Source organism: Xyrauchen texanus, chromosome 12 (assembly GCF_025860055.1).
Source record: "Xyrauchen texanus isolate HMW12.3.18 chromosome 12, RBS_HiC_50CHRs, whole genome shotgun sequence".
Classification (NCBI taxonomy): Eukaryota; Metazoa; Chordata; class Actinopteri; order Cypriniformes; family Catostomidae; genus Xyrauchen; species Xyrauchen texanus.
Window position 1 is genome coordinate 15,307,905 of NC_068287.1, and position 23,170 is coordinate 15,331,074.

Below are 23,170 nucleotides of genomic sequence, written 5' to 3' on the forward strand. Positions count from 1 at the left end.
TATGAGTTTCAATAATGTCCGTACGTTTTGATGTAGGCTATAAACAAATCACTTCTGTAAAATGCTTCAGAATACAGGAGATCTATCCATTTTCTTACGGTTTGTCGAGGGCACACCAAAAAAACAGGAGCTGATTTTACAAATAGCTTTACATATTTAACACAGATCTAGTGACCTGATTAAAGAACCGATCAAATTTTACAAACATGTAAAAGAGCATAACTTAATGAATACTCATGCGCAGACACAAACTCCACTTACAATGTGTGCTAAAAAGAAGGATTGTCCTTACGATATGACGATAAATAACTGTCGGTTTGTTTCTGTGTGTTCCCTCATGTTGTTGCAGGTGCATGGTTAATCACTCGGCAGCGTTGCTCAGCAACGCTCATTACCAGCCACTGCTTGATTAGCTAGGCACCTGCACACTATTTTGCTCCTCCCTTATACGCAGTCCTTTTGTGTGAATTCAGTAACGGATCGTTCTCGTGTTGTGTCTTTTGTATTTTTGTAGTCTGGATATTTTGCCTAGTTTACTGTGCTCCAGCCATTACCATGTAATCCATTCACTTGATCACTCACCTCGGTTTATCTTTGCACCAGTCCCGCCATCTCACACCACTTCTTGGAATATGTCTCTACTCTCTCCTTGCTGCAGCTATCGCCGTCAAGTGTCCTCCACTATCATCTTCTCCCACCTTATCTCTGGACCGATCCGTTGTTGTGCTACTTTATAATTTTCATCAGTTACCTGAAATTCTTAGTCTTTAAACATGAATTTTTTTTACCCCTGCGTCTGGGTCCTACAATACGGAAGAGGATTAGGGCCAAGCAATAATAAAAAAAATAAATAAAGCCATCTCGAGATTAAAGTCATTATAATGCGAGATTAAACTCGTTAAATTTCGAGAAAAAAGTCAAAATACAATCTTGAGAATAAACTCATTAAATATCGAGAATAAAGTCGTTGTGTTTCGAGAAAAAACTCGTTAAGTTTAATCTCGCATTATAATGACTTTATTCTCAATATTTAATGAGTTTATTCTCAAGATTGTATTTCGACTTTTTTCTCGAAATTTAACGAGTTTAATCTCGCATTATAATTACTTTAATCTCGATATTTAATGAGTTTATTCTCAAGATTGTATTTCGACATTTTTCTCGAAATTTAACGAGTTTAATCTCGCATTAGGCCTATAATGACTTTAATCTTGAGATGGTTTTATTTTTTTTATTATTGCTTGGCCCTAATCCTCTTCCGTACCTACAAGATCAACATCAATGGCTTTATGTAGGCTTATATATATATATATATATATATATATATATATATATATATATATGAGCATTGTTGAAAGCAACTTTGTAGAAGCCTATTATGTAAGGCTCATGAAACCCACATGTGATTGGATGGTCACTCAATCAGGCAATGTAACAAAACTCAAAGAATACAAATCCACCATTTGGACTCTGTATGGATTAAGCTTGAGAAAGTAGGCCTACGTGTCCCCCGCGGCTGCTACGCCCTTGACATGACTAGATATACTACGCTTCCATGTGTTTTCTCTAGAAATGTAGAAGAAAATTAGCTACTTTTGCTAAATCTGTCACATTTATATAACAGTCAGTGCTTGAAGTGGGCGGGTACTCACCAGTACGCAGTATCTGGACTTCTATAAATTGCTTTGGCAGTTTTTCTTGAGTACCACCACTTATCAGAGTCTCACGGTATGGTGTAATTTCTTTATTTAATGCAAGTAATTTTGATAAAAATCACTTCACAGTCTAAACATCCGAGCACTGTCTGCGCGAAACTCAGTGCAGCGGTGAGTTTAACAACACTCAGCAGCGCGTCATGCGCGTGCATCAGCAACGGTGCATGTGGTGGACAAGTTCCGGACAGAAGCGCACACGTTTAAGTTCAGTTACACTGACTGCTCTCCTAAACATGAAGCAATCACATTTGATCTCATCTTATTATTCAATCAACTGTATTTATGCATATTTCATACCTGCTGGGTGCAGTCAAAACTACAGACTTAAAAGAATGTATCACAGCTGTTGTGCTGTCAGATCACAGTGATATCAGCTCCTATGCACAAACCTTTTAAACAAAACAAAAAGCAAAGATGAAAACCTAACCTTCAAAGAAAATACGCAGAAGTTTGTGCTTTTACTCGCCATTCTTCAAGTGTTAAACGCACGTGCCTAATTAATTCATGGTCACAGTGCTTGCTAAAACGTGTAGTTTCAATGAATCTGCATGCATGCATTGTATATACATCCTGATGGTGTTTGGTTCTATATACAGATGTGTGTCAGCATTCTCAATCCAAAACATCATCAAATCAGTCTGCTTTCCGTTTACTAATGATTAGCTACACAAGTATCTGACTCTTGCACAAATCCCCTTTATTGAATGGGAAGATGATTGATAAAAATAACAAACCTTGCCTTTTTCAGTTTTACAGTTATTTGATGTAAAAAGACAGTTCCAAATTAGATTTTTGTTGTTTTCCTATGTGGGTTCAAATGGTCAAAGATAAAAACTTTTACAGATCAAACAGTTTTAACTCAGTTTTCATAAACAATAACCTTAGATAATATGGCAACCCTTTACTAAATTAGCTGAAGAGCCCTGCCATTTAGTTTAAATAAATACATGTGAAAGTTTCTTTTAAATAAACATAGATTGTGAAAAAAGCAGTCTCAGAGGATAATTTTATTTACAAAAATATCAAGTTTATTACTAACAAAGTGAGTACCTGCAAATTGTTCTTCCATTTCAAGCACTAACAATGTTCCATTAATTGATATGTATTGTACCAGATAAATAAATATACAAACATTTCTTATTTTTTTAAGAATAAGACTAATCTAACTTTTACATTTTTTTTAAATGCACCATTGTTTCTTACGTGCACCATTTGTTATAAAAAATGTGTGAGACTATCTAGTATGGGATCAGGCCGGGCCCCTTTTCTCTCTATGTTTTCTCTCTACAGAGTATTTAGTTATTGGTCTATGGCCATATAATGCTCATTATATGCACCGGGGAAGGTGTTCTTTTCCTTTCCTATTCTTTCAGGGGGAAAAGACCCCATGGAGACCACATCCTGCCCTGAAAGGGAGGTTAAGATATGCCAAATACATCACTTGGTCTCACAGCCGCACATGGAAGAGGCGCGACAGTAGGAGATACATCACAGGGTTACCAAGGTAAATGGCACGTGTGGAACACCTACCCCAGTACAGGGCATGTTAGCATACGTACTGGGTCTGACTACGAATTCCTCTGCCGAATTAGCGAGCCAGAGGGCTAGGGAGGAAGGTCATCCAGGGTTCAGAAGAGCGCACATCTTCACCTCATGGAGGAGAAGCTGTCCTGCATTACAAAACTTAAAGTTTGTACCTGAAAATACACAGGACGAGACCGGCTCAACCCGAAGATTGTAAAATCTTGCGTAGGTATTGGGTGATGCCCAGCCCGCTGCTCTGCAGATGTCTGCTAGAGAGGTGCCATTGGGCAGTGCCCACGAGGATGCCACACTCCTCCGGACATGGCCTGGGCCTGGTATGCCAACGTGATGGCATCCACGATCCAGTGGCAAGCCTCTGTTTGGAGACAGCGTTCGACCAAAGAAGACAAAGAGCTGCTCAGAGCGTCTAAAGCTCTGTGTGCAATCCAAGTAGATGTGCAAATCACGCACAGGACACAGCAATGATAAGGATGGGTCTGCCTCCTCCCGGAGCAGTGCTTGCAGGCTCACCACTTGATCCCTAAAAGGGGTCGTGGGAGCCTTGGGCACATAGCCCATTCGGGGTCTTGTTTACAAGCCCCCGAGTGGTTATGGAGTGGTGGTGGTGTAGTGGTCTAAGCACATAATTGGTAATCTGGTAATCAGAAGGATGCTGGTTCAAGCCCCACAGCCACCACCATTGTGTCCTTGAGCAAGGCACTTAACTCCAGGTTGCTCCGGGGGGATTGTCCCTGTAATAAGTGCACTGTAAGTCGCTTTGGATAAAAGCGTCTGCCAAATGCATAAATGTAAATGTAAATGTACAAGCCCCGCCCCCACTTTGGCCACTCAGACCACATCTCTTTTATGTTAATTCCAGCATACAGACTGCTCGTCAGACGCACAAAACCGCTTCAGAAGCAGGTGAAAACCTGGCCAGCAGGAGCCATCTCTGCTCTTCAAGACTGTTTTGAGTGTACTGACTGGCAAATGTTCAGGGAGGCTGCAACATATGGCGACTCTACCAACTTGGAGGAATACACAGCATCAGTGACCAGCTACATCAGCAAGTGCATTGATGATGTCACTTTCTCCAAGACCATCACCACACGCTCCAACCAGAAGCCATGGATGACTGCGGATGTGCGTGCACTGCTGAGAATCCGAGACTCCGCCTTCAGAGCAGGTGACAAGGCAGCCCTAAGAACAGCGAGGGCCAAACGAGCCATCAGAGAGGCAAAGCATGCACACGCCCAGAGAATCACAGTCACTTCCAGGACAGCGGTGAAATGCGGCGTATGTGGCAGGGCATCCATGCCATCACCAACTACAGGACAACATCAGTTGCCTGTGACAAAGATGCCTCCCTTCCAGATGCTCGGTTTGAAGTGCAGAACGACGTGGTGGCCAGGAAGACCACCCCTCCTCCCAACGACCAGGTGCTCTGTCTTACCACGGCTGATGTGAGGAAAACTCTACGTAGAGTCAACCCACGGAAGGCTGCTGGACCAGACAACATTCCTGGCAGAGTGCTCAGAGGATGTGCAGACCAGCTGGCAGATGTTCTTACCGACATCTTCAACATCTCTCTGAACAGCGCCGTCATTCCAACGTGCTTCAAGGCCACCACCGTCGTCCCCATGCCAAAGAAGTCTTCAGTGTCCTGCCTCAACGACTACTGTCCCATCGCACTCACACCCATCATCATGAAGTGCTTCGAGAGGCTCGTCATGAGGCACATTAAGACCCAGCTGCCCCCCTCACTAGACCCACTACAGTTTGCGTATCATCCAAACCATTCAAACAGACGATGCATCACCACCACCCTCCATCTGGCCCTCACCCACCTAGATAAAAAGGACTCATACGTTCGAATGCTGTTCATAGACTTCAGCTCAGTATTAAACACAATAATTCCTCAGCACCTGATTGGAAAGCTGAACCTGATGGGCCTGGACACCTCCCTCTGCAACTGGATCCTGGACTTCCTGACTGGGAGACCTCAGTCAGTCCGGATCGGGAACTGCATCTCCACCACCACCACACTGAGCACTGGGGCCCCCCCAGGGCTGTGTGCTCAGTCCACTGCTGTTCACTCTGCTGACTCACAACTGTGCAACAATGCACAGCTCGAATAACATCATCAAGTTCGCCAATGAAACGACCGTGGTGGGTCTCATCAGCAAGAACGACGAGTCAGCATACAGAGAGGAGGTGCAGCGGCTAACGGACTGGTGTAGAGCCAACAACCTGTCTCTGAATGTGGACAAAACAAAAGAGATTGTTGTTGACTTGAGGAGAGCACAGAGTGACCGCTCTCCACTGAACATCGACGGCTCTTCTGTGGAGATTGTCAAGAGCACCAAATTCCTTGGTGTTCACCTGGTGGAGAACCTCACCTGGTCCCTCAACACCAGCTCTATTACCAAGAAAGCCCATCAGGGTCTCTACTTTCTTCGAAGGCTGAGGAAAGCACATCTCCCACCCCCCATCCTCACTACATTCTATAGAGGGACTATTGAGAGCATCCTGAGCAGCTGCATCACTGCCTGGTTTGGGACTTCCACCGTTTCGGACTGCATAGCCTTGCAGAGGTTAGTAAGGACAGCTGAGAAGATCATTGGGGTCTCTCTTCCCTCCATCAAAGACATTTAAAAAAAAACACTGTATCCGCAAAGCAACCAGCATTGTGGACGACCCCACCCACCCCTCACACAAACTCTTCACCCTCCTGCCGCCTGACAAGGGGTACCGAAGCATTTGGGCCCTCACGGCCAGACTGTGTAACAGCTTCTTCCCCCAAGCCATCAGACTTCTCAATACTGGTTTGACACACACACATGTCCTGAGTTGCACTTCAATTTTGTCCCTTTTAACTGGCTGCTACCTCAATAACTGCTATGTGCATAGAACACTATCTCATAGTATGTTATGTTTACATTTGGCAATTTTAGAAACTTTTTGTACTACGGTGTACTGGTCGGCGCTGCACTGTCCCTTACTGTGACTATTGTCCTGTTCATTGTTAGTAATTTATTGTACTGTCCCGTACTTTTTGCACACGTTTGCACGTGCACTTTATATAGGTATGTTATTTAGTCTGTGTAGTCTCATGTGGTTCTGGGTTTGTCCTATGTTGTTTTATGAAGCACCATGGTCCTGGAGGAACGTTTTCTCATTTTGCTGTGTACTGTACTAACTGTATATGGATGAAACGACAATATAAATCACGTGACTTGACTTCAGGATGTGCTGGAGATGAAAGCTGAACCTGAGCTGAGCTGAGAGTTCCTCCGAGCTTTCAGGTGCTGCTTTGCTGAGCTCAGCAGTGGTGCTGGAAGGCTCAGCTGCTTCCAATGCCTCCAATGTCAGAGCTCAGCCACAATGACAATATAAACATAACTAAATAAAGTGGCTGACCACTTTGAACCCCCCCCCCCTCCCCAACACCTCAAAGGGTCTCCACCTGGCATCCCACCAGGGAGACATCAAACACAATATTATTTTTTTATTTTTTTATTTATCCTTTATTTAACCAGGAAAAACCCATTGAGATTAAAAATCTCTTTTGCAAGGGGGACCTGGCCAAGATAGGCAGCAAAATTACATCACATCATTACATACGTACAAAGACACACAAATGAAAGCCAATTATGCACTTACAATGAAATCTCAATAAAAACATTGACATGTGAGGGAGTCCAACTCAAAGCATCTCATTCTCAACTTAAAAAAAAAAAAAAAAAAAAACTTAAAAAAACTTAAAAAAAAAAAAACAAAATATATAAACAGAACAGGCACTAACACAGAACAAAAGAAAGGGAGGAAATAGAGGGAAACCAGGGAAGAGCCAGCAGGAAAGTCCATGAAGGTACCAACAGGACAGACCAGGGTGGAGCCAGCAGGAGAGACCAGGGCGGAGCTGGCAGGATAGTCGACAGCCTCAGGGAACTGGACAGGCTTGTCGACGGCCACAGAGAACAGGACAGGCATGTCGACAGCCTAATGGAACTGGACAGACTCGATGACCATGAGGAACTGGACAGGCTCGTTTACGACCACAGGGAAAAGGACAGGTTCGTCGACAGGCTCCTTGGGAACTGCAGCTGACCCGTTCTTCCTCCTCTGTTTACTGGTCATAGGAGGACTGGGGATTGGGCTTGTAGAGGGTTAGACGATGGTGTGGTCTGTATGGGGAAGCCCCTCTTGGGATGAGAGTTCCATCTCACCTTGATCAAGAAGGTGATCGACGAAATCCCAAAAGCCCCAGCTTCTCCATTTCCCACTGACTAAGATGCTTGTCGAGGTGAGTGTTAAAAACCTCTTTAAGGTCAGCCTCATCATAGTCCAGCTCATCCACCACAATTAAAATGTTGCAAGCAAAGTCTCTCACATCAGCTCCCCTCTGATGGACATTGTGCAGGTTGACAAGCTGAACCATGCATTGACGGATATTAAAACTAGTGGAGGGAGATTGAAAAAGGAAGCTGCCCATCTTGTCTCTGCTGTGTCCAGAAATGGCCAGTTCGTACTGTCGCGTATCGCTTAAAGAGTGAAATTGATTTCCCTAGGGGAAAATTCACGTTACAGCAACAACACAACCCGTATCTTTAAATAGATGTATAATTTAAAAACAAAGCAAAACAACAGACAATAAACAATATTGCACCAACCTAAGCACTACATCATAATAATATTACACCAGTAACAATTAAATAATGTATAATATTGATTGTACAATCTTATGGCAGATGGTAAAAAAGACTTTCTGTAACGCTCTTTTGAGCAGTACAGATGAATAAACCTGGCACTTAACATGCTGTCCAGAGCCCGCACTGTCTCGTGGAGGGAAAGAAAGTTATTATCTAAAATACAATATCGTTTCTTAACCATCCTCACATCTCCTATTTGATCTGTATGAGGCAGAGAGCATTCCACAACAGAACTGGCCTTTCTAATTAACTTAAGTTAGTTTTTTCTCTTTCCAAGGTCTTTTTTCTTTTTCTCTTTTTTAAGGTCTAAAGTTGAATGCAACTTTGACCTTTCTTATATAAATAGTTTGTGTTATCAGACCAGTCTAACTTGTTATTTAGATAAACACTCAGGTATTTATATGATTTGACTCATTGTCCATCCCCTGGAGGTTAACTGGTATTATTTGATGTGTCTTCCTTTGATAATCCAATACATTTTCTTTTGTATATTTACTTATATTAAGCTGGAGGCATTTAAGCTGGAACCAGTCTACAATGATCTTAAGCAACTCTCTATTTTCACCCTCATTGTGTTCAGATATACATCCACATACTATGTAGTCATCTGTACATTTCTGAAGATGACAGCTACTAGAGTTGTACTTAAAGTCGGATGTATATAAGGTAAATAAGAAAGGGGCTAATACAGTTCCTTGTGGGACTTCCGTACAGCACTTAAGTCTGCATGCTCACATACTGAGGTATATTTGTGTGGTAGTGTGTTATCCAGTTTACCAAGCAAAAATTCACTCCTGCTTTCTCCATCTTAATTCCAAGCAGTGAAGGCTGAATGTTATTGAATGCACTGGAGAAATAAAAAACATGATTCTCACAGTTCTCCCAGCTTCCTCTAGATGGGATAAAATGAGAAGGACCCAAACACAAGAGTACAAGATGGGCTTTTATTAAAAGAAAAACTCAACAGAACTCAAAACTGTCACGGTGGAGAGAAAAGAAAACAAACAAATGTGATAAACCAAACCAAAACAGGAACCAGAAATCAAAACTCTCACAAGAGTAGAAACAAAAGAAATACAAAAAATACAGACAGATAACAAACACGACTGAAAAGACTTGACTGGAGATAAACATGATATGACTAAACAGAGACAGCGAACTGGCACAAGAAAGAGAACATGAGAATATAAGGGAGAGAAATCATGAGGGAAGACGAGCAGAACAGGTGTCGCAGACGATTGGTAGTGAAGTAACCAGGGCAACGGGGCTGAGATTTGCACCTGCAAAACAAAATAAAGAGAGAGACATAAGGCAGGGCATGCCGCAAGACTGAGAGACACGTGTCAATACGGAAACAAAACAAAGCCACACACACACACACACACACACACACACACACACACACACACACACACATGTTGTGTTTCCATGTTTTATGGGGACTTTCCATAGACATAATGGTTTTTATACTGTACAAACTTTATATTCTATCCCCTAAACCTAACCCTACCCCTAAACCTAACCCTCACAGAAAACATTCTGCATTTTTACATTTTCAAAAAACATAATTTAGTATGATTTATAAGCTGTTTTCCTCATGGGGACCGACAAAATGTCCCCACAAGGTCAAAAATTTCGGGTTTTACTATCCTTATGGGGACATTTGGTCCCCACAAAGTGATAAATACACGCTCACACATACACACACACACACACACACACACACACACACACACACACACACACACACACACACACACACACACACACAGCTGTTTACATACACCTAGGCCAAATACATTTAAACTTTAAAACTTTTTAAAAATCAAAATTCCTGACATTTAATCGTACTTCCCTGTCTTAGGTCAGTTAGGATCACTACTTTATTTTAAGAATGTGAAATGTCAGAATAATAGTGTAATAATAGAATGATTTATTTTAGATTTGAATTCTTTCATCACATTCCCAGTGGGTCAGAAGTTTACATACACTTTGTTAGTATTTGGTGGCATTGCCTTTAAATTGTTTAACCTGGGTCAAATGTTTTGGGTAGCCTTCCACAAGCTTCTTACAATATGTTGCTGGAATTTTGTCCCATTCCTCCAGACAGAACTGGTGTAACAGTCAGGTTTGTAGGCCTCCTTGCTTGCACATGCTTTTTCAGTTCTGCCCACAAATTTTATACCAGATTGAGGTCAAGTATTTGTGATGGCCACTTCAATACCGTGACTTTATTGTCGTCAAGCCATTTTGCCACAACTTTGGTGGTATGCTTGGGGGTCTTTTTTCCATTTGGAAGACCCAATTGCATCTGAGCTTTAACTTCCTGGCTGATGTCTTGAGATGTTGCTTCAATATATCCACATCATTTTCCTTCCTCATGATGCCATCTATTTTGTGAAGTGCACCAGTCCCTCCTGCAGCAAAGCACCCCCACAACATGATGCTGCCACCCCATTCATCACAGTTGGGATGGTATTCTTCAGCTTGCAAGTCTCACCCTTTTTCGATGGTCATTATGGCCAACAGTTTGATTAAAAAAAAAAAAAAAAGTTTTATCAGACCAGAGGACATTTCTCCAAAACTTAAGATCTTTGACCCCATGTGTACTTGCAAACTGTAGTCTGGCTTTTTTATGGCAGCTTTGGAGCAGTGGCTTCTTACTTGCTGAGCAGCCTTTCAGGTTATGTTGATATAGGACTTGTTTAATTTGGATATAAATACTTGTCTAACTGTTTCCTCCAGCATCTTCACAAGGTACTTTGCTGTTGTTCTGGGATTGATTTATCATTTTTGCACCAATCTATGCTCATCTCTAGGAGACAGAATGAGTTTCCTTCCGGAGTTGTATGATAGCTGTGTGGTCCCATACTTATGTACTATTGTTTGTACAGATAAATGTGGTTCCTTCAGGCATTTGGAAATTGCTCCCAAGAATGAACCAGACTTATGGAGATCCACAATTTATTTTCTGAGGTCTTTGGTGATTTCTTTTGATTATCCCATGATGTCAAGCAAATAGGTACTGAGTTTGATGGTAGGCCTTAAAATACGTACACATGTACACCTCCAGTTGACTCCAATTAGCCTATCAGAAGCTTATTAGCTAATTGCCTAAAGACTTGACATAATATTCTGGAATTTTCCAAGCTGCTTAATGGCACAGTTAACTTAACAGTGATATAGTCAAATAAAAGTAAACAATCTGTCTGTAAACTATTGTTTAAAGAAAAATTACAAAGTAGATGTCCTAAACGACTTGTCAAAACTATAGTTTGCTAATAATGGTTAAAAAAAATAATTTTTTTGACTTCAACATAAGAGTATGTAAACTTCTGACTCCAACTGTGTGTATGTGTGTGTGTGTGTGTGTGTGTGTGTGTGTGTGTATATATATATATATATTTGTAATAACATGCTATTCTTTGGAATAAAACATAGCAAGGCTGTTTTTTTTATAGAGTTCTTCTATAATCCTCTATAATTTATAATCTGCCTTGTCTCCTCCCATGTTAGAGCACAGATATGGGGATGGCTACAACTAATTTTCGGTTGCATTGAAGGTTCCCAAGAGCACAGTGGCCTCCATATTTCTTAAAAGGAAGAAGTTTGGAACAACCAGGACTCTTCCTAGAGCTGGAAACCTGGCCAAACTGAGCAATTGGGGGAGAAGCGCCTTCGTAAGAGAGGTGACCAAGAACCTGGTCACTCTGGTTGAGCTCCTAAGATCATCTGTGGAGATGGGAGACACTTGTAGAAGGACAACCATCACTGCAACACACCACCAATCTGGACTTTATGGCAGAGTGGCCAGACGGAAGAATCTCCTCTGTGCAAGACACATGAAAGTCTGCTTGGAATTAGCAAAAAAGCACCTCAATGACTCTCAGACAGTGGGAAACAAGATTCTCTGGTCTGATGAAATGAAGATTGAACTGTTTGGTCTGAAGGAAACCAGGCATCACTCATAACCTGCACAATACCATCCCAACGGTGAAGCATGGTAGTGGTAGCATCATGCTGTGGGGGTGTTTTACAGTGGCAGGGACTGGGGGATTGGTCAGGGTTGAAAGAATGCTGAATGCAGCAAAATACAGAAATATCCTTAATGAAAACCTGGTCCAGAGTGCTCAGGACTTCAGACTGGGCTGAAGGTTCACCTTCCAACAGGACAATGACCCTAAGCACACAGCCAAGACAATGCAAAAGTGGCTTAGGGACAACTCTGTGAATGTCCTTGAGTGGCCCAGCCAGAGTCTGGACATTTTATAGATTTATATAATTTCTTCTATTATGCATTCCCAACAGTACCGCCACTCCCTACACGGATACTGCGCAGCCTGCGTAAGGGCCCCAACTCGCTAGGGGGGCACCATCTTGCCCTAGGAGGGCACCAGAAAGTCCACCGGCTGCCCTTACTTGCACATTATACATTATTCAATGACCCAAAAGCAGCTGCAGAACACAGATGATCGCTTCACGCTCATTTCACGCGAACCCCTACACCCCACCTGGAACTCTGCATAGGGCATTAATTTGGCCAGCGGCCCTGTTTCCCAAACATTAACTAACCTTAGCATGAGGTAATGCATTTCAATCTAGGGGTAGTTACACATAACACAAGCTTTTTTAAACTAACATGAAGGTTTTTGGTTAAAATGTATACGTATGCATAAGGAAAGTATAATGTAGTGATTTGTTGATGCTGATACTGGTTCACCATTTTCCCCCAGAAGTTTTCCTGAATTTGTAATTACATTTTTGCCTCCTCTAGTTCATTGTAAATAACCCAGCTTTGTGATAATGAACATTCAGTGTATTCAAAAAGCCCTTTTAAGAACTTTCTGTATAAGCATGACTACATTATTGAAATTTCCTCCACCAGAAGAGGGCAGTATTGCATTTCTGTTTCTGTATGTCAGGCGATACGCTGCTTTTTTTATGACATTACAAAGAAAAATGCATGTCTCACCATGTCAAAATCAAAGGTGAGTGTGGAGGCCCAATTTTCTGTATTTTCAGAAGGAGTTAGAAGCTGCTTCAAAATTACACTTTGTGGTCACATACTACTCAAGACAAGGCATCGGTGCAGGGGCGGATCTAGATGGGTGCTGCGGTGGGCTTTATTATTATTATTATTATTATTTGTTTGTCAAATTAAAGCTCATCACATGTTCTGTTGGATAAAGACAAGAGAATCACACATGATCATACTCGTATTATGTAATATGTCATCATATTGAGATTCACAAATGTATTCTGTTACAATAATCGAATAATCACCTAGGCCCTATTTGTAATGATGCAATTGGATATAACAGCAAAGTATGCGTAGGTGTGCACGCAGACACACACACACACACACACACTGGCAGATATAGGCATGGGCGACATGGGCTGCCATCCCCCCCCCACACACACTTCAGGTGTCCTCATATTCCACATTTATAGTATAATACCGCCTTAATTACATTGTGTAACTGAAAAAATACCCTCGTAAACCACATATACCTGAACACACACACTTGCATTAATTGTAAAATGTTTACTGATTGGAAAGCATATGCTGCCTGACAGATAACATTAGAAAAAAGAGCATCAGAAAGTGTGTATGGGTGAGGTTTTGGGAGCTTTATTTGTTGGGTTATGAAGCCCTTTTCAATGGATGGATGCTGAAAGCTGAACATCTACATCTAATTTAGTGCCCCTCCCATGATGATGTTAGGACGCCGCTGTTTATAGCCGAAACGATTGTGCCACCCATGCATTCTTACAGTGCAACAGTTAAGGTCCTGCCAGGCTTCAGAATTCATGCCACATTCTGCAATAGCCCATAATAACATTCCATGGTGGAGTAAAATGTTGCATTGTTAATTGACATGCAAAAGGGTGCGTGTCACTCATGCCAACCAGACCAGAGGGTCCATGGCCTTGTAGACCATGCAAAGTGAGTGCAGAAATATAACCCAGCCTTTTAACATCGATTTTCAAAAGCATAGATATGTTTGGTATTATTAGCCTTGTTTTGAAGTTAACAGTTTCATTTGAAATACTGGCAATTCGTGTGAAATTACTACACATGCATGATTGACAAGCAAGCGTAAGTGAGGTGGTGTCAAGATTATGTAAGAGCAAGATTATGTCGCACTTATATTTCTCTGTCTGATCACAGATATGCAGGGCCGCAGACCAGAGCTGTATAGATGTCTGTGATCTAACTGGGCTCTTCATCGTGTTCAGCACAGTAGCATACAGTAGAGCTGTGAAAGAGGATAGAGAATGAAACTGCACTCCAACTGAAGTCTTTTCTTTCTCATAAATTTTATGTATAAAATGTTTTATTTACAACGGGTTTTATTATAACCACTGGTACTAAACTTATCACAAAGAAAATGTCATACTGAGATACAATATAAAAACAAGAAAACATGCTGCTTCAAATAACTGTAAATCAGTCTGGCCTTAAAATAGCATCCATTTTTTAAAGTGAGAGGGTTTGAAGTCATTGGCAGTTTCATGCCATGTCTCAGTGTCACAGGGGAACGTGGATATTCTGACTAACCTTGAGGAGATAAGGAAAACATAATTTGTAAGTCTGCATAACACTTTACAATATAAGACCATAGAACGTTTGTCACTGGTTTCGAGATATTCAACATACAGTGGCAAGAAAAAGTACGTGAACCCTTGGAATTACCTGCATTTATGTATGTAGGCTATGATGTCAACAAAAGCTAATTAGAGTAAGAAGTTGGACAACCTGGCATCATATTAATGAAATGAGATTGGTGGTGATAAGAGCTACTTTGACTTATAAAAAGCTTTCATACATTTTGAGTTTGCTATTCACAAGAAGCATCTGCTGATGTGAATCATGCCTCGCAATAAAGAGCTCACAGAAGACCTACGATCAAGAACCTTTGCTTTGCATCAAGCTGGAAATGGTTACAAAGTTACCTTGTAGAGCTTAAATATATATCTGTCCATGGTAAGACACATTAATAGAATGGAGATGATTTAGTACTGTGGCTAATCTTCCAAGAAGTGGCTTCCCAGCCAAGATGACTCAAAGGGCACACCAGAAAATGCTTAGTGAGGTAAAAAGGAATCCTAGAGTGACAGATAATGACTTGAAGGAATCATCTGAACTGGTTAACATCTTTGTTAATTAAATGTATTACATGGAAAACATTAAACAAGCATGGTGTCCATAGCAGAACCCCATGTAGGAAGCCGCTGCTTTCCAACAAAATCATTTCTGCATGCTTGAATTTGCTAAAGACCACATAGACCCTCCACAATGCTACTGGGAAAATGTTTTGTGTACTGATCAAACTAAGATTGAATTGTTTTAGAAGAACACGCAGCAAAAATGCACCGTATAACAACAAAATGAAAACATAATCCCAACAGTAAGTACTTTGGAAGAGCATCATGATTTAGGGCTGCTTTGCTGCTTTGGGGCCTGGACCGCTTGCCATCATCAAGGGAAAACTGAATTTAAGATATCCTACAGGATAATGTCAGGGTGGCTTTGCACCAGCTGAAGTTCAGGAGAAGTTGGGTAATGCAGCAGGATAATGACCCTAAACATTGAACTAAATCCACTATAGAATTACTTCAAAAAAGAAAAGTTACCTATTGGAGTGGCCCAATCAGGGCCCAGACCTTAAACCAATAGAAATGCAGTGGAATGACCTCAAGAGAGTCGTTCACACCAGACATACTACAAATATGCCTGAGCTGAAGCAGTTCTGTAAGGAACAATGGTCCAAAATTCCTTCTGATCATTGTGCTGGTCTAATCCGCAGCTGCCGGAAACACTTGGTTGATGTGAGGATTGACCAGTTATTAAATCCAAAGGGGTCACTTACTTCTTCCACAGCACTGTGAATGTATAATGGGATGTGTTCAATAAAGACACTAAAAAATATAATTGTTTGTGTGATGTTAGCTTAAGCACATTGTGTTTGTCAATACTTGTGACTTAGATGAAGATGAGATCTATTTTTTTATAACCACTTAATGCAGAACACCAGCTAATTCCAAAGGGTTCACATAATTTTTCTTGCCACTGTACATGTGTGTATGTTACCAACCAAGTCATGCCAGTAGCTGAACTTTTTTCAGTATCAAAACTCATGTGTATCATGATTAAAATGAGTTCCAACAAGAAATAAGCCATAAACCATAAACTTAGCAAAACTCTTAACTTCACCATGATATTCATTGTAAAATAACTTTTGTGTACCATAGAAGAAAGAAAACATCTGGAACGAGACAAGGGAAGGGTACTACAGCTTTTTGACATACATCATGCATTTGCATTGCATAAACAAATATTGAATGCGTTATGAAATATGTTGACAGACGTTTATATGCAAATAATTGACACTAATTGATAGCATGAGTTCACATGAACTTGAGCAATTAAACAACATCAGCTTTAAAGTACCTTGAGTGAAAAGGGCTTATTCCCGGAAGTGAATCAAATTTTATGGAATAACCCTGTAGACAACAAATATTATCAAAATGTTGTTGTATTTCCCCTATAGTTTGAGATAAAGTGTGTAAAATCTGAAATTGTGACAAAATGAAAGTTTGTGTATTGCAATTGATAATTGGCTGAAAATGCTTTAATAATTCATGTTCATATAAATAAACCTAGCATCTGCTATACTTTATCTGGCCATCAAAAATACAACAACAGCAAAAAAGTAAGAAACTTCTTTAAGAGATTTCAGTTTATCACTTATGGTGTTGTTGCTGCAAGTGTAACAAGCTTGTCATCTTCGATTCTGCTGAAAAGACCAGGGCAATACAAGCTGAGAAATATTGTTAGCAGGCTGGATCAGGGAGATGTATGACTTGAGAAAGTAAATTTACACAGAGAGGAATATGGGAGAAAAACAAATAGACACCCTTCTCGCTAAGATGGAATAGTGCATTCAGTGTTTCAGTAGAGAAGAGAGTGCGAAAATAAACTGTTGGAAAAGTAAATCGCAAGGTCTTCCAGCATTGAGACAGATGGGGAATGTTTGAGGGTGCTGACAAATGGTGACAGTTGCAGTGCTTTGAAATGTAGTGCTGGTGTCACTGTCTCATTAAAATGACCCCAAGACATCTAGCATGATGACATGTATGCATGTTTTATAGAATGTGAATTTCAAAAGAAAAAGTAAACTTGTGACTGATCATCTCTGGGAATAAAAACACCCAGACCTTGATCAATCAGTATGCAAATACAGTAAAAATGGTGTTTTAATTTATTCACCCTCATGATGTTCCAAACCTGTATGATTTTCTTTCTTCTGTGGAACATAAAAGATACAATGAAAGTAAATGGGGACCGAAGCTCATAGTCTCTAACATTCTTCCTGACATATTCTGTTGTGTTCCAAGGATAAAGAAATGTATACGGGTTTGAAGCAGCATGAAGGAGAGTGAATGATGACATAATTTTTATTTTTGTGTAAACTATTCATATTAAAATTTTAAAGTGCTATAATTGATATTTTTTATGGAATGTCAGGCAGAAAATATCCCTAATACCTGACAGATATTGCTGAATTAGGTGTCCTAAAATACCACATCTGTCTCTGTGACAGCAAAAGCGTCGGTTTAGTCAGAAGAGCTTTCTGCTTGTCAATCATTTTGCAAGGAGTATGGTCGTTGAAGCAGGTCATTCCACTTTAACGCACATTCTTAAGTGTTGCTTTTAACAACATTTACAACACTGAGATAATGCCCTGCTGCTCTCATGTTCCATCTCTGATTACAACTGTATGACTAGCATTAGAAGGCGGAGTTTTGGAATGTGTGGGCATGTCTAATTAAGTAGCAAAGTCTGAAAGAAGTTCTAAAATGGCTAACAGCAACTTTAATGACCTGGAATTTGATTGAGAGTGTTTAGATTTGTTGTACATGTAGAACCTCCAGTGCATTATGTGGTCAGGGTCACATCTATTGAGTCTTAAAAAATCCATCACTATTATTCATTGTGTATTAATAGGTTATTCATGTCCTGGCCTGTGTGAAAGAAATAGTACCATTGTGTTCCTTGGCAACTTTTATGAAACTTCAATGAGTGCCACTTATAGGAAAAATTAGCAATGTATTATACCATTTCTCTGAGGAGATGTCCTGATCCAACCTGTCTTTCTCATATAAACTAATGTGCAGGGTTCTGGTGGAATGGATTTGAGACACTGAATGAGCAGGCTGTAAATAGAAGGGCTGATCAAATTCATTGTAATTCATATTACACTTAGAGACCAGGCTTTCCCTCTGATGCGTCTAGGATCTTATCAACGTATCTCAGGTATCATGAAACTGACCTCTTTGGATTGCAGCTGTTGAGTGCATCTTATTTACTTTTATTTTTTCCAGATTCAGGTTTTCATAGAAATCATAGTATTTAAAATAAATAAACAAATAAATAAACCAGAAAAACGAAATATCACATTTTTAATTGCTAATATTATTCAGCAATTATTATAATTCTAATACAATATTATAGATAAATAAATGATCTATTATCTTCTTCTTTCATATACTCCCATTAGGGGTCACCACAGCAGATAATTCATGATCCACACATTTGACTTGTCACAGGTTTTACGCCAGATGCCCTTCCTGACGCAACCCCCAGTGACTGGGGGACTTTAGAGGGCAATTTAGAGTCTCCAATTCACTTAAACTGCATGTTTTTGGACTTGTGGTGGGAGACCAGAGCACCCAGAAGAAACCCACGTTAACATGGGGAGAACATGCAAACTACACACAGAAAGGCCCAGTTGAGCTGGGACTCAACCCCAGGACCTTCTTGCTGTGAGGCAACAGTGCTAACCACTGAGCCACCAAAGAATAAGAATTTTAATAAGAATACTTAAAGTATTCTTATTAAAAAATTAAAAAAGAATGGTTTTAGGCTACGATTCTGATGCTAGGCTCTTGTGAGTCATGCCTGCCTCGATAAGTGCCATCGTCCTGTCCTGTGTGTCACCACTCTCCTCTCTTCAACACTGCTGTCAGACTACACCTGAGGACACTCTTCTACCCTCTACTTGGCTCGGTCATAGTATTTTGAGGATAGGTTGTCATCAGAGAGCTTTTTTAGGCTTAGGTTAAAGCTGTGATGGACATGTACTCTGTGAAAGAATATGCCCTTGAAGGTGCTACATTCTTACTTAATTTGTCCAGTGAAAAAAATCGTATTTTGGTTGTGAGCGCATTGTCAAAAAGGGTTAGTTGAAGACATTGCCCTACTCATTAAAGACTGGATGAATTCTAAAGTAATGGAAATGGCTAATAAAATACAAAAAACTGATGTTGATTTCTTTGGAATTAAGGGGAATGGGGTGTTTGCATACATCCTGGGTTCTGAGTCTCTTTATTACAACACAAACATTATTTGAGACTTCATCAATGGTTCAATGCTGACACTGTCGGGTCTCTATTGATGAGATACTTTGAAAACCTTAGTAAAGTAACAGGTTTTTGAGTCCTTATATGGGCAGATCCTGTCTGTATTCAAGTATGACTCTTCTAATAAGACAGTATGTGTCAATAATTTACTATATTCTATAGCCTCTGTCCCTGGGGTGAGGGATAGTGTGGAGAACTCCAGTTGAGACAAGTATTTCCAGCAGAGCTGTCACTTTTATAGCATGCTTAATGTAGAATTTTCAATCCTGGCACAACCCCACAGCAATGGTGATGGTAATAGCTCAAAATAAAAAATAAAAATTTTGGCTTCATTCCTAGAATATGCAAGCTATGCTCTACATTTTTCTTCTCCCAGTTGTGTAAATATACTAGGTTGGGTCTTCCTTCAAGAGCGAGTTTATTTATAAGCAATAATTAATCATTATTAAAGCTAATGATTAATTACTAAAATCAATAATAATTGATTAGAATCAACATCAGCTTATTAATCCTTCAAATCAACAATCATTAAAGATAACTATCAATTATCAAAATCAATAAATATTAATAATAATGAATATTGCTGGGGCACTACCCTGGAATCAGGGACTAATAACCAGACAGTATAGCAGTCTCAATATAGGATTGTTCTCTTAGGAAATTTGACATCTCAAGATCATCGACATTCAAAAAGAGAACAATGAAGGCTTGAATCAGAGCACTGACATCCCCTGCCAGTCAAAAGTTTATTGATGCAGTAATAACAATGAATAATAAATACAATGCAGCCGATAAACTTCCAACTTCCAACTACAAACTAAATAGTAACATGATTAGATATGGTAACAGATAAGCCAATGACAGGAGGGTAGAGGTGTGTGTGTGTGTGTATAAGGAGTACACAAAATGGCAGACATGGCTCTCGTGGAGAGTGAGTCATGCTAGGTTTACGGCCAGAGAATGTGGTACAAGAGAGATAACAGGGTGATGGCACCGAAGCCGGTTTAGGGATCGTGTGAGAGACAGCAACCGTTAGTTTTATCACTCAGAGACGCAGTGAATGGCTCGTAATCCAATGGAAATGTGAAGGAATTTTGTGAATTCTTGATTTAGATTTTCCGTCTGCCCATTAGACTGGGGTGGTAACCTGAAGTGAGACTTATGTTGACATTAAGTAATCAAAAGAAGACTGTCCAAACCCTTGATGTAAACTGAGGGCCCCCGGTCAGAGACGATGTCTACAGGAAGACCATAGTAGCGGAACACATAATGGAAGAGGTGTTCTGTGGTTTCGAAGGCTGTTGGGAGCTTAGACAGGGGTATTAGTCGACATGCCTTAGCGAAACCATCAATGACAGTTAATATGGTGGTATACCTTGAAAGGCTGGTAATCAATGGCAATGTGGGACCATGGTCGTTGTGGTATGGTAGAGGTTGTAGCAGCCCTGCCAGAAGCTGTCTGTTTTTTTTTTGCTGTGGTGCAGGTGTGCCCGTTTATGAATGTAATGGCGTCTGCCTGTAACGTTTCCCACCAGAACCGATTCCTTAACAAACGCACTGTGGAAGTAATACCAGGATGGCCAGAGCTTGTGGAGGAGTGCACCCAGTGGATTACCTTTTCTCGTAGATTTGGTGGCACAAACGTTAAGTTGGGAAGACATTCTGATGGAGGCAGGCCTTGTGTGTAGGCATGGGAGATTTCGGACATGATATCCCACTGGACCGGAGCTAGAATCAGCGTGGATGAAAGAATGGGTTCTGGAAGGGATTCTGATATTGATGGGATAGCGAGTCGGTTTTGATGTTCTTTGATCCTGGAAGATAAGTGATTGAAAAGTTAAAGTGAGTGAAAAACAGTGGCCATCTGGCCTGTCTCGGGTTTAGTATTTTGGCTGAGTGCAGGTATTCCAGGTTGTGATGATCCGTTAGTACCAGAAATGGATGTATGTCCACCACCAGTTTCGCCAATTTTCAAATGCTGCTTTCATAGCTAACGGTTCACAATTTTCCACATCATAATTCTGTTCAGCAGAGGAAAGTTTACAAGAGTAGTAAGCACATGGGAAAAGTTTAGATATAAAAGTTTAGGCGTTGATAGAGGATAGCGCCAATACCGGTGTTTGAAAAGGTGAAAGGTGCGTTGGGATCAGGATTGGAGAAGAGGTGAAGCGATTCTTCAATTCATCGAAGGCTTGAATGGACCAGCAAAACCATCAGTAGACCAGCAAAGCTTGGTGTTTCCTCCCTTTACCGCAGCAGTGAGGGGAGTGGCGACAGTGCTGCAATTTCTGATAAATCTTCTGTATAAGTTAGCAAATCCTAAGAATCGTAAAGAGTTCCTATACTGTAGTGGGTGGAGGCCAATTTAGAACCGCCCGCACCTTGCCCTCATCCATACACACCCCTTCTGGACTGATGATATAACCTAGGAAGGAGATTGAAGCTTGGTGTAATTCACATTTCTCCACTTTATCATACAGTTGGTGTTCCACAAGATGCTTCAAAACTGCCCGGACTTGCTTGATGTGTTCCTCCAGGGTGACTGAATAAACCAATATATCATCAATATATACAATTAATCCACTGCTGGTGGAAAAGGCTGTTTTCCATTCATCCCCCTCTCGAATGCAAATGAGGATTTAAGCCAAGTGTAGATCGAGCTTAGTGTAAAACGAAGCAGATATCAGTTGTTCCAAAGCTGCAGGGACCAGTGGAAATGGATATCTGAATTTGACCGTTATGTCATGTAGACCACGATAATCAATACAAGGATGAAGGCCCCCATCCTTCTTACCCACAAAGAAGCCTGCTGCTGCCGGTGAAGTGGATGGACAAATGAAACCCTTGGCCAGTTCTTCTTCAAAGTACGATTTCATTGCTTTAGCCTCAGGTTCTGACAGATGGAAGATTCTGTCTCTAGGTGGTGAGGTATCAGGTAACAGTTCAATGGCGCAGTCACTAGATCGATACAGCGGTAGTTGCGAGGCTTTGGTTTTACTAAAGGCTTCAATCAGATCAGCATACTCAGTAGGTACATGTCACCTTAGTGGTTCTCATGGGCATAGGGGTGATAGGCTTTGGACACTTGGATGAGCAGCTGGGGTCCCATCGCATGATCTGCTTCTCGCACCATGAAATTTGTGGGTTATGGTCCTGCAGACAGGATAAACTGAGAATGACTGGGTTGTGAGGAGAGTGGATGACAAACAGGCGTGTAGTTTGTGTATAAAACTCCAACTTGCACACTGAGATCAGTAGTGGTGTACAGTACCTGGTCGGTCCCCAGGGGGCGACCATCTAGCGCTGCCACTGCCAAAGGAGAGTTGTAAGAAATTAGTGGCATGTTATGCAGTCGGTCTAATCAATTCATCATCAATAAAGTTGCCCGCTACCCCCAAATCTAACAAGGCTTTGGTGGTGATGGCATCAGATAGAGATGTTAATTTTACTGGCACTTCAAAACAAGCAGTAGTTTGGATTGAGGAAATCAACAAACTCACCCTGCTACTGTGTATTTGAAAGGGTCGTGTTGGGCAGTCAGCTCTCGAATGTCCTGCTTGGCCACAATATAAACAGAGATGATTACTGATGCGGCGTTCACGCTCTGTGGAGAGATGAGTTTGACCGACTTGCATGGGTTCAGCGTCATCACTGAGTTGATTCATTTGACTGAGAGGGCTGGTAAATCAGTTAGTTCTCCTAGAGCGAATGTGATTGTCAATGCGAATAGCGAGGTCAATGAATTGGTCCAGGGTTCTGCCTTCATCCCAGCAGGCCAGCTCTGATTGCACG